This window comes from Podarcis vaucheri (genome assembly GCF_965113315.1).
Source record: "Podarcis vaucheri genome assembly, chromosome: 8".
In the NCBI taxonomy this organism is placed as follows: Eukaryota; Metazoa; Chordata; class Lepidosauria; order Squamata; family Lacertidae; genus Podarcis; species Podarcis vaucheri.
The window spans coordinates 31,132,808-31,142,992 of record NC_138766.1 but is presented as its reverse complement, the minus strand read 5'-3'; the positions used below and the strand labels follow the sequence as shown (position 1 = coordinate 31,142,992).

General features: G+C 44.1%; 1 long non-coding RNA gene across 1 annotated transcript in view; it reads left to right on the top strand.

Moving 5' to 3' along the window:
- Positions 1 to 459: 459 nt before the first annotated feature.
- Positions 460 to 10,185, top strand: part of LOC309538975 — a 30,489-nt gene continuing 20,763 nt past the window's right edge. Inside the window, exons 1-2 of the long non-coding RNA XR_014222568.1 lie at positions 460 to 535; positions 2,871 to 3,017. This is a non-coding gene — a long non-coding RNA (uncharacterized lncRNA). The remainder of the gene's footprint in view (positions 536 to 2,870; positions 3,018 to 10,185) is intronic.

Here is a 10,185-nt window from a genome sequence, read left to right as displayed (position 1 = left end):
GACCTGTTTTGAGGGGTGTTTTTGTTTTTTTATGAACAAGTGGTGTATAAATTTTGTGTGTGTGTGTGTGTGTGTGTGTGTGTGTGTGTGTATATATATATATATATATATATATATATATATATATATATATATAAAAGACACAAGGGTTGAAAATTGTATGGAAGCCTTACTCTGCACATGAATAGCTTTAGCACTTCTGTAAGAGAGTTGGTTGTGGCCACACCTTTCTATGAACATCAAAATGCCTATTTTGAGGTTACGCCTCACCACAGAAAACATGTTCTGAGGCAGAGACGCCAGCTTGGGCCCAAGCTTGGGGTGGACGGACCAGACAGCGTTGTGTCACTCGCACGACGTCATGTGCGCATCTGTGACGACACATGAGCGATGGAGCCTGCCACTGATGCTGCACCATGTTTAGCTCGGCCTCCTCAGCCCCCCTCAATATTGGGGCGCTGCTAAACAATATGGAGGGGGCTGAAGACCCCTCAGCCCTAAGGAGTTGGCACCTATGTTCTGAGTCCCCACTGAGGTAAATGAGGGATTCTAAAATAGGCACATTCACATATGAAAGGAGAGGGCTTTGAATGCAAATTCTCTCCCTATGGTACAGAACGTGGATGGGGCCCTCCAGATGTTGTTGGATTCCAGTTCCCATTATCCCCCACAGCCAGCAACCCCAATAGTCAGAGATGAAGGGAGCTATAGACCGGCAACATTTGGAAGACCATACGTTCCTCTCCCTTACTTTAGAAGTGGGTCAGGGAGTCTCAGTCGAATCTACCTCACAGATTTGATGTGACTATGGAGGGGCATGACCATGTACCCCTATTTGAACTCCTTGGAGGAAAGGGAGGATGTTACTGTGATAATAAATAAAATAAAATAAATACACGGGCCCCTTTTCATTTAATAAGAAAATGTCTTCACACTTAAAGAAAAGAAAAGGGGAAAAAGCTGAAGAAGTATTAGACTGCTGACCTATGAGATGTTTTAATACCCATTAATATTTCATCATTGTTATGCTGAAGAAATACTGAGGGAAAAGATTTTTTTTTTTTAGTAATAAAAAAAGCTCACCATATTCTTATCATTCTGCCTGTGGGCATAATGCTCTAGCAAAAATCTTTCATGGGAGAGATAATTACAAGACAACGGTAGAGAAATTTGTGTTATAGCGTACATGAATGCTCTGGTGTGTTGGCCTGTCTGCTCTTGGCAGCACTGGGGTTGACTTGGTTTTCACAATTACATTTCCTTCTGGGGAACAGGAAGAGGAGGTGGTGTTCTGTTAAAGTTGCTCATATTTTACACCCCTGAACAAGGGGAATTGAGAATGCTTGAGAAGCTTTCAAACTCAGATGCTCCCCCACCTCTCTCTCTCTATTCACACAAATATTATACACACATAGCTGTGTGTGTGGCTCCAAGTACTTTGGATACTTCCACAACAGACAGAAAATTTAAATTTGGTACATATGCAATTCTGCTGCAAATTTTACCTCATAAATATTGTCCATCTAAGCTGGACGTGTCACAGGAAATGGAGGTGCTGGATTTTGCCCTGCACATATTTTAACAATATTAAGACTGGAAGAGGAGAATAATGTTTTCTGTGCCAGTAAAAATAATTGATTTATTGGTAAATTATTTCTTCTATTCAAAGCATGCACAGTGCATACAAAAAATGAACCATCAACAAGTTAGATATAATTACCTGTCCATGTCATTAAGCAAGTGTCTATACCTGCAAAATTCCTCAGGGGTGCATATTTCCCTCTGACTTCTCAATGAAAACCCTGGTTCTTGCTTTGCTCATCTCCCCCACCTTAACTATCACATTGCCTTCTGTTTTCGTTGTAGCCCTTGGCCAGTATATATTTATTTCAGGAAATCAGGGACGGAGTCAAACCTTTGGTCCTCCAGGTTTGACTACCAGGTTTGACTGTTTGGTGGGGTTATTGTTTTTGTTTGTTACTATGGCATTCATTTCTGTGCTTTTTATATTGTAAACCACACTGTGATCCTCAGAAATTTAATAAACGCTTGCATGTGATTTCGCAATGTTTTGGTTGAGGAAAGAAAGGCATTGCCTTAGCTTGGATTTTTGAAGTCCAAATTATTCTCTCCATTTTCAGGGGCTCACAACTCTTGAGAACTTACCCCAATTTGTGTCGCACCACAAATGTGCATGGTGCATTACAGGGTCCAACTCCATGAGATGCAGGGAATGCTGTAGGACGATTGGGCTCCTGAGTGAGAAGTGATTTCACTCTCTGCCCCACCCTGGTTCAGTTTTGCAGTGCTGCCAAGTTGCATGCCTTGCGCAGGATTGCAGAAATGGACCAGGCCCTATTTCTCCCAGCTTTTCCCAGCGATGCCCAATGTCCATGAAAATGTCAGAACTACCTCTCAATAATTGCACCCTAGTTTACTGTACACTCAACAAACATTGTGTTATGTACTGAAGTTCTCACCCTGGGCCAGCAGGGGGATACTGTAGATAGTTATGCAAATGAAGGATCAAAAGTGATGTTCAGTGATTGGATAGTTTGTATGCAAATGAAGGATCGAAAGTGACGTTCAGTGATTGGATAGTTTTAGAAAGTTGCTACAGTTACGTTGTTCTGGAGCTCTTCAGTTCTGTTCTGTTCTGGCTTCTGAATAAACAAGAGCTGTTTGAAGAATCGCTGTGTCGTCTGATATGTTCGCCCACAACTTAACACACTGAGTGCTTAGTATGGTACCCACTTCAGGTTGGCACCCAGGGCGAGAGTTTGGTTTATCCATCCTTAAGGCTGGCTCTGTGGAGGAGATTTATAAGGCTTTTGAAGACTCCTTTTTTCAAATTAGTTATTTCATTGCAGGGACTGTTTTGCTTCACCTTGTTGCTGAGATCTTCCTTAAGGTGTGGAATGGAAAGGATGGCAATGGAGAGAGAAAAAAGCAAAGAGGAGACAAGATCGGAGTGGAAAGGAGGGCATGGTGTCAGGGTTCCTGCAGCTGAATTACTGGTGGGGAATCTACCCATAAGAATAAGGGAAAGGAATGGAGTCTGTGCATGTGTGTGTGTGTGTAGCACTGCAGCTAATTTGAACATCAACAAATCAGTCAAATGATTTTTGGCTAATGTTTAACATTGTTTCTTACTTGGGAAATGCCTAAGCTCCTAGCAGGCATTTATTTTAGATCTGTTGATCAATCCAGAAAATTTGGAAAACAGAGATGTTTTATATGTGGAGTATGTGTCTGTGTCACTGTGTAGTAGACGACTCTTCAGCATCACTACCATTAAGGGAAAAAGTCCCCACCCTTTCATTCAATTCAAAAGGCAGGCCTGTGAGGACTAGAAAAAAAGAGGATACTGTCTCTTTATGAATACTAATAAGGAAATCAAGGGGGGGACGAATGGCACTTCAAGTTTCATCTTTCCATTTCCTAGAGGCGCAGACTCTGCGAGTTGTCACCTTGGTGTATTCAGTGCCTCTTGAAGCACTAGACTCCTCCAGAGAGAATGTCAGCCCCAGCCCAGGGCAGTTTTGACAAACAGAGTATATATTGATACATGATAAAGTATGCTAGAAATCACCCCAGCGCTAAAGGCTACTATAGTTTTAATATCATCATTTGAATTAACAAGCATTCTGTGGAGAAATAATGAGCTTTCATTATTCAGAACATCATCCTTACCGGGGGAACTCAGAAACCATTAGCTCTTGAGAACTTAATGAAAAGATGATAAAGAATGTTTTTTAGATAAAAGTTTGAACGGGCGCACTTGGTAACTGAAGTAAAATATTAATGTTTCTTTGGATGATGAATTGGCGTTGTGGAGCTCCGGTGTTTCCGAGGGAAAGGTGGTGTACGCAGGTGTTTTTGGACTGTCTCACACCTGCCTGGGAACCCCAGCAGAAGCGGCTGAAGGCTTGTCAGTAACTTGTCAGTGAAAGCTGCATGCGAAGCTTAGAAATCTCCGGGATAGATGCCCTGGATAGACATGCTGCATATTCAGTAATGCATCTAATTATTCATACTAGTAGCAGTTCTGGGGGTGGGGTGGGGAATGGCGATAGCAGACCTTCAGGGTGTGAAAAATTACACAAGCCACATTCTGAACAAACAGTTTACTTCAGTTTAACATTATTTTATACCTGTATTGGTCTGTACCCACCGTAAAGTTCAGTTCATAATAGTGTGGCCCCCAAGCAACAATTCCTTGGTTCCCCTCTCCATATCACCTCAGTCCCTCACGAATTGTATTGTTCTAATGACTGAATTGACAGGGAGAGAAAGGACATAAGCACTGCCATAAAAAATAATATAATCACAAATTCAAGGGGACCTATAGAGGCCTAACCTATAGAGGAGAGGTTGTTGTTTTTGTTGTTTTAAAAGCATATACCACTAGTAATGTATACATTAGGTCCGAGAGAGGAGTTAAATCAAATAATGGGGGCAACTTCTGCATTGCTAAAAAGAGAGAGGGCAAAAGTGGACACAGATCAGCACAATTCTAGAAATAATCTATATGACTTAAATTGAAATACAACACATCGCTCCACAGTAGGGTGAGACTGTGGAAAAAACTCAACATAGCACTAAGCAGATCGCTCTGTCAGCGCAAACATTTCTTCTTGCCTGATGGAACAATCTGCCCTTTCCTCACCCTGAGTGCTGTTCTGGGAGTTCTCCTGACTGCCCTCCTCCATGTCAGTTTGGCGGTCAAGGGGGAAGAAAGGCAGGGGAAACCCTGGTGCACTAGCAAAAGCCCTTGCATGGCTTTCCGCTAGTGGAGCTTGGCAGTTGAACCTCCTTGTGGCTTGTGTGCCTGCTTAGTCTGCTCTCCAAGTGATAAGTGTTGGTGGGCGACATCAAGACCCCTGCTTTTCCTTCTTAAGAGTCTTCCTCTTAAAACTGGACAGACTGAGTAACCCTTTGAACAGATGATTGTCCTTTGTGAAGGAGTTCACATGGCTATTGTATGGGCATGATGAAATGCAGAAACTACTTCCAGAAAGTAGTGAAATGGAGATAATAATGACAGGCCTGCAGAACTGGCACAGTATTTTGGATTTTTATTTTTTTTTTGCAATGTGCATCACATTCTGAGCTTTAGAACACTGGCCTTCAACTGGGGGATCGGGACCCACTTAGTGGGACATGGCCTGATCCAGGGTGGCTCTCAACAGGAGCACTACCACCATGCATATATATGGTAAACGATTAAGAAAGGGGTTCCCAAATGCATGTTTGGGTTAAAAGTGGGTCCTGGGTCTTAAAAGGTTGAAGACACCTGATTTAGAATATCTTGAAAGTTGCAACAAAACATGAAAGGAGAGCACTGCAAATTCCTAAAGAGGAGCATCCCCGTGCCCTGTTTGTTGGTGCAAATAGATGTACAATTTTTGCTGTTCTTTTCCCAGCATAGCTCTGTCTATCACAGAGACAATGGCTGCTCGCACTTTAGGAAGCGGTGCCCGGAATAAACTTTGAGATCACCCCTTACATTTTCACATAGCACAATTTTCCTCCTTGAGGAAAAAAACGCTCTCCCGCATAGCCCATAATATAGGGTTGCCATATATCTGTGTGGAACTCGCTGAAATGTCTGGGAAAATCCAGACGTATGGCAGACAATGTTGGCAGTGTAGATTTTGGCAAATTTCATTAAAAATAGCTCAAAAACTTTGGCAAAAAAAAGCAGCTCCATAACTTTTGTGTCAGGGGTGAACGGAGCTAATCGCAAACTAGCAGCAAAATGTTCTCTCTGTAATGACCACAGTCCAACACAGAGTCAATAGATTTGCCTTTAAATGTGAATTGAGTCAAATTCCACCCCCACCCACAGTCAATAATAAAGGTAAGATCCATGTTGCTATGCGAACGAAATAAAAATGCCATTCCAAAATGATGGATCCTGAAGTTTCGCTCAGAAAGCATTGAAATATTTTGGCTGGGTTGGTGTACTTTTGTAAATTTGGGTGGCTAGCGACGTTTCTGCAATAAAAAACACACACACCTAAAACGTCGTGCAATAAAGGTAGGAAATATATATATAAAAGTCTGAATGTTATTGGGTGTGAAGCTCTTAAAGGACTACTGTTCGCAAGGGGTATAAAAGATCACTGGATTTGAATGTATGCACCCCACTAAGATGTGTTAGTCTTGCTGTTGGCTTCCTTTAACCATTACAATTTGCTTTTTTCAGTTGTTTAATTCCTGATACTTACAAGCACAGAGGGATTGCAAGCCGTTTCCACCTGTGGACAATTGGAGCAGGCAGTTTGTCCCAGGGAGGGAACCCAGAGGGGCTGCATGTACTCCAAACCCCCCTTCCCGCCTGACGCTTTCCACTTTGCTGTGGAAGATTTATTACATTTATTTTCAGTGGCAAACTTGAAAGTGGGCAGGTGAAAGGCAGGGGGAGGGGAGAGAAGGAGGAATAAACTACCACAATAAACAGTCTAAAGACAACAGTGTTTGCATATAGCAGATGCATTTAGGTAAATGCGGTTACCTCGAGAGGTGTTATCTTCTGGGGAGCCTTATCATAATTTTGTTTTAAACTCAAACAGCTGTTGTTTAACTACCACAGACCACAATTTATCTAGAGCTTGAGGCCATAAAGGTAGCTTTATTACACACATTGCTTTCCCCTCCTCCTCCAATTTGGTTTAATTTCAGTATGCCAGACATCAAAATGCTATATACAATTTGCATATTACAGAGATGTCGTGCCTCAGATTCCCATACCCGGCTAAATGGGAGAGTTGATTCACAACAGGCCTGCTCTCTCGTTTGATGAACATGGAAGCTCTTCTGCCAAGTGCACTGTATGCTCAATGTACTCTGTATGGCGCTACCATTGGGGCTTGTTTGGTGGCTGCAGCTGGTGCAGAATGCAGTGGCCAAGTTGCTTGATAGGTGTCAGAGACTGGACAGAGGACAAATGGTGGAGACCGCCTCCCTATCCTGGCCCTCCAGGGAGGAGGAAGAGGAAGACAGTATAGATTTACAACAAGGGTTTGAGGGAGGTAGCAACTCAGAGGCAGATGAGAGGAAAAGCTGGGAAATCATGGGAGAGCCAGAACAACACCCAGTTGACATGTTGTCATTCGAAAGCCTTCCAGACCCTCCATCTCCCAGAACTTGGTGAGCCTTAAAAGTAGGAGAGCAAAGATCTCAAAGACAGAGGGCATGTAGCAGCACCCATAGAGGAAACGGTGAGAATGACGAATGAGGAAGTGGGAGAGATGGGGTGGTGGTAGTGGAGATTCACTCAGGACAACATCATTATTCAAGAGGCTGGGTTTTATAGCCTCTCTCTATAAAGTTTGAAATAAAAAAGGACGGTAAGAAACTTTCCCTTGTCATTATACTTTCCTGGGCAACCAGCTGGGAGCCGCTGACAGCATCCTGACAATAGGGGCAAACTACCACCAGCATAGGGACACGGGTGGCGCTGTGGGTAAAACCTCAGTGCCTAGGGCTTCCCGATCACATGGGCAGCGGTTCGAATCCCCGCGGCAGGGTGAGCTCCCGTCTTTCGGTCCCAGCTCCTGCCCACCTAGCAGTTCGAAAGCACGCTTAAGTGCAAGTAGATAAATAGGTACTGCTTTATAGTGGGAAGGTAAACGGCGTTCCGTGTGCTGCGCTGGTGCTGGCTTCCCAGAGCAGCTTCGTCATGCTGGCCACGTGACCCGGAAGTGTCTCCAGACAGTGCTGGCCCCCAGCCTCTTAAGCGAGATGGGCGCACAACCCTAGAGTCGGACACGACTGGCCCGTACGGGCAGGGGTACCTTTACCTTTACCTTACCACCAGCACAGAACACCTTGCTTATAGGATTTATAGGGGCTGCCAATCTGCTACTGGGCCAAGTTCAAGACAAACAGCCCTATACAGGTTACCTGAGAGACCACCTTATCCCTTGCACACCCTGTAGATTGCTGCAGTCTGCCTGAGAGTGTCTTTTGCAAGTTTCAAAAACTCCAGAAGCTCGAAGAAGGGCTTTTGGTGTGGCTGCCCTGGTTTTGTGGCATAGCGCTCCTGTGGAGATATGACAGGTGCCCCCCTATCTGCACTTTCTGGAAACAATTGTTGTCATCTTTGTTCCAACAGGCTTTCACAACTGGATAAATGGGTCTTTGCCACGGGTGTCTATTTTGTATGGTTTTAGTTTTGTTTTAAATAAACCTGCTTTTTCCCCTTTTTCTCTTGCACATTGCCTTGAGATGATTGTATAGAAGGTGATTAATAAATTAGTATTTATTAATATAACTTCAGTTCTTCAGAGGACAAGAAGTGTTGGTTTTTCCTAGAGATATACAGATGAATCAGAGCTCCTGCAGCCAGTTCTTTGGAACAGATCCCTGGAGCATACACACACACACACACACACACACACACAGTGGTACCTCTGGTTAAGTACTTAATTCATTCCGGAGGTCCGTTCTTAACCTGAAACTGTTCTTAACCTGAAGCACCACTTTAGCTAATGGGGCCTCTTGCTGCCGCTGGAGCACGATTTCTGTTCTCATCCTGAAGCAAAGTTCTTAACCCGAGGTACTATTTCTGGGTTAGCAGAGTCTGTAACCTGAAGCGTCTGTAACCTGAAGCGTCTGTAACCTGAAGCGTCTGTAACCTGAAGCGTATGTAACCCGAGGTACCGCTGTGTGTGTGTGTGTGTATATATATATATATATGGGGTGGGAACTGGATACACCCCCACTCACTGCACGCAGACTAGCATCATAGATACTATGTAAGTGGTCCTTAGTTTCACTGGAATAAGTGGGCATAACAGGATGAAGGATTTCAGTTTAGAAATAAATTGATGTGCATTCCCCCCCCCCAAAAAAAAAAAAGTGAGAGAAAAGAATGGCACTGATTCTTAATGTGGAACTATTTGTTTAAGGTATAACTCATCACATTTGCTCACCTGCTTCATTCAGCTTGAAGTGGGAATTTTAAGACTGTTTATATTTCGGTGTCGCAGGAACAAGACCCCTTTGTTGCACTGTTATCTTAAGGGTGGACTACATGAACCTGTTGGCACTAATCAAAAGGAATCATACCATAACTCAATTACTAATTGACCTTTCCAACTCCAACATCCATCACGTAACACGAGACAGCCGGCTTGAGCTGCTCTGCGAGAGCATGTAACAAACTGCCCAGCCAGAGGAAGCTCACTTTAAAAAGAAGAAAATAATGAAACACACCCATCTCCCCAACGTGGCATGCTCAGAGCCATCAACCTAATTTCATCTCTCTGACACTTAGCACTTATAGAAAGGCAGGTGTGGCCAGACAAGACAGGAGGAAATTAGTGCAAGGTTTGCTTTACATGAACAGGCTAGCCCCGCGGTGACGACTTTCCGACTTGCCTGTTTGAATATGGTACCTGCCCTACGGCTGGTTAATTCGAGCACAAAGAAGTACATCAGATATGGTCCTTGCAGTCCTCCCTTAACTGGTCCTTTGGACTCTGCCCAGGCCATAAAGCCACCCTAGACCACATTTCTCACTGACCGTGCTCCACTCTCTTGACTGCTTTGGGACATTCTTGTCATGGACTGGTTGGACGCAGAGGAATGATGGGAGGAACCATCTGGGGGACCAGCAAGGGAAGAAGGCTCAGAGCCTGGAGATGGGGCAATGATGAGTCAGAGAGAGAAGAGGAAGAAGACTGGGAGAAGGTGTTGGAAGCTGTAGAGGGCTTAGTGAGCTGGGAGAATCTGTGGCAGAGAGATGTCTAGAATCGGAGGCAGAAGCTGAAGCAGGGAAGGAAGGAGGCCAGGAGAAAGAGAGAAGAAGTCCAGCTGGTGAAGAGGCATGGGTGTTTCCCCCTCCTCCTGCGACACACTCCCTTCCCCCAGTCTCCCAGAACCAGAGGGGGTCTGAAACAGGCAGAGCAGTGGTGGGCTTCATGCAGGCACAGTCTCTGATTGCTTGGGAAAAGCCCTGTAATTAAACTTGACAAATGAAAGTGGATTGACTAACCACCTACCCCTCAGGCTCAGTGTTACACTTCTGTAAAATAGGAATATTAACCAATTGCCTTTGAACTAGCCTTTCTGCATCTATTTTGGGTGATTTTGGAGTTTTGTGCTATGTAGGAACTCAGAGGCAGATTTGCACTTTTATATACAATCTGTTCCAGGCTGATGGGGGTGCAGGAC